This window comes from Saprolegnia parasitica (assembly GCF_000151545.1).
Source record: "Saprolegnia parasitica CBS 223.65 unplaced genomic scaffold supercont2.130, whole genome shotgun sequence".
Taxonomy (NCBI): Eukaryota; Oomycota; class Saprolegniomycetes; order Saprolegniales; family Saprolegniaceae; genus Saprolegnia; species Saprolegnia parasitica.
This window is the reverse complement of record NW_012156524.1, coordinates 72617-74851: the sequence shown is the minus strand read 5'-3', so window position 1 is coordinate 74851 and position 2235 is coordinate 72617.

The following is a 2235-nucleotide window of genomic DNA, read 5'->3' as shown; positions in this document are numbered from 1 at the left end:
TTGGAGATGCGCATGGGGTCGCATTGCAGCTCGTGGGCGACGTACTGGCGGAGAGGGAGGTCGTGCGCGTGGTCTTCGAGAATGCCCTTGAGGAAGCAGTGCACGAGGTGGTAGAGGAAGACTTCTTCGGCGTGCGTCCATCGAAGACGGTTGGGGTAGTGCATGGTACAAAGCGTAATGGAAAATGAAGAGCTGTCGAGTGCTGCAGCGATGAGTGCTCGAGTAGCTTGTCGAACGCTTGTCAAACTATGCAGCTGAACACTGACGATTCGGTTACTGCACGGCCAAGCCCACTCTTTCCAGATGGACACGCTGTGCCGCCACCCATCGTTGGGGCTACTATATTATTAATACACACGGTGTACGGTGCAAGTACTACAGGTACTGCATTCACAAACGAAATGAGGCTCCTTGAGATTCAATGGACCGTCGATGCCCACTAAACTGTAGCAGCGTGGCAACTGACATGATGACTGCTTGTAAGCTTTTAGAAAAACCATGTTTGTACTCGAAGAAGAAATGTACTAGTACTCCTTACAGCTGCCAGACACTTGTGCGCTGGCAATACCAGGACGCAGCTTCGGCGTTGTATTGGCAGGCACAAGTCACGCTGTTAGTTTCGCAAGCTGGCGGTCCGTTAATTTTCGGCTGGCGATAGGGAGGAGTAGCCTGCAGCAACTAATGGGATCCACGATACCCAATGCAAATCAATTTCCGACGGGCAATGCGAGCCGGCACCGTGCCTTGCATTGCCATCGGTAGGCTGTCCGCTCATCCGCTCTATCGTCACGAGGTGAGCGACCGCTCTGGACCATACGATTCGCATCGCAGGTGGCCGATCCACCCATATCACATGGCGTACCTGTCTCTTGACGGTAGGTCAGTAGTCCATACTCAGGAGCGACGGTCGTCAGTTGCTACCCACCAACGCGATCGGCCTTTCCGTTCGGCGCAGGAAGAGCCGTCGCCCATCACTGGAAGATGGGTGCTCTCCGCCAATCTCGCGGCGAGCATAACACAGGTCCGAGCGACTCGCATCTTGCGTGATCACAAAACATCTGGCTTCGCGTACCTTGAAAGTCTGTCAAGCCAGAGGCACTGCTGGCGCATCTAACAAGAGGCCAGCAATGTCCGGAGATGCAATACCAATCGAAATATTCGCACTAGTAGAGTAGCAAAGTAGCCAAGTAGGTTTCTCTGCGGATCTTTCCATGCTTCTGGAGGGTTCAATTTCCTAAAGCAGTACGTTCCCGGCACATCATGATGAGCGCGACCTTTTGTGATAGCTGTGCGAGGAGCCTTTGTAGAGGAAGCACACGCCAGGGGCCTCGAGAGGTCGAACGAGTACTCGTTATGTGAATTGTCGGTGCGGTGGTCAGCGCATTGTACCTTTTCCAGAAGCGTATTCCGCTGAGGTGGACTTGAAGTGAGCCGCGAAGTTACGTCGCCTCGTATACCATGTTCAACATCTCATTGCCTTCTCCTTTTGCGACGTCATCGACGACGAGAAGCGGAGCCAAGCAGACTGACTGCAGGGCCGATACTAACGTATGATCTGGCAAGTGCAGGGGTCGCTCTAGTCAGGCCACGGTCGTTGTTCCAATTCATCTCTGCCATTTTGGTGCTACCAAGTCTGTGAGTCCGAGGTCCGCTGCAACACCTTTCAGTTACAAGTAGACAACAGAATACACTTGTATAGACGAACATAGCAAAATAGACATGGGCCGCATGGCTGACGCTAGATGACCTCAGTCCAGCTGCCAATGCTGCTGGTGTCGTCGCCACTCTCTTCGTCGGTTGACGTCATCTCCGAGATGGAGAGGAACTTGCGCGCCGGCGCCTTCTTCCGACCGCGACGACCCGCCTGCTTGCGCTTGAGAGCGACCTCAAAGTCGTTGCGAGCGCACTTGAGCTCAAAGAGCGCGTCAATGTCCGTCTGTGTAAAGTCGGTCGCTGGCTTGTAGTAGACGCGGTTGAAATTGCGCGAGATGCGTCGGCCGAGGAGCGATCGGCTCTCGTTGAGGCGCTTGGAGATGCGCATGGGGTCGCATTGCAGCTCGTGGGCGACGTACTGGCGGAGAGGGAGGTCGTGCGCGTGGTCTTCGAGAATGCCCTTGAGGAAGCAGTGCACGAGGTGGTAGAGGAAGACTTCTTCGGCGTGCGTCCAGCGGCTGCGGTTGGGGTAGCGCATGCTTGGTGTCGTTGGCCAAATCGCAAATGAGCATGCAGACGCTG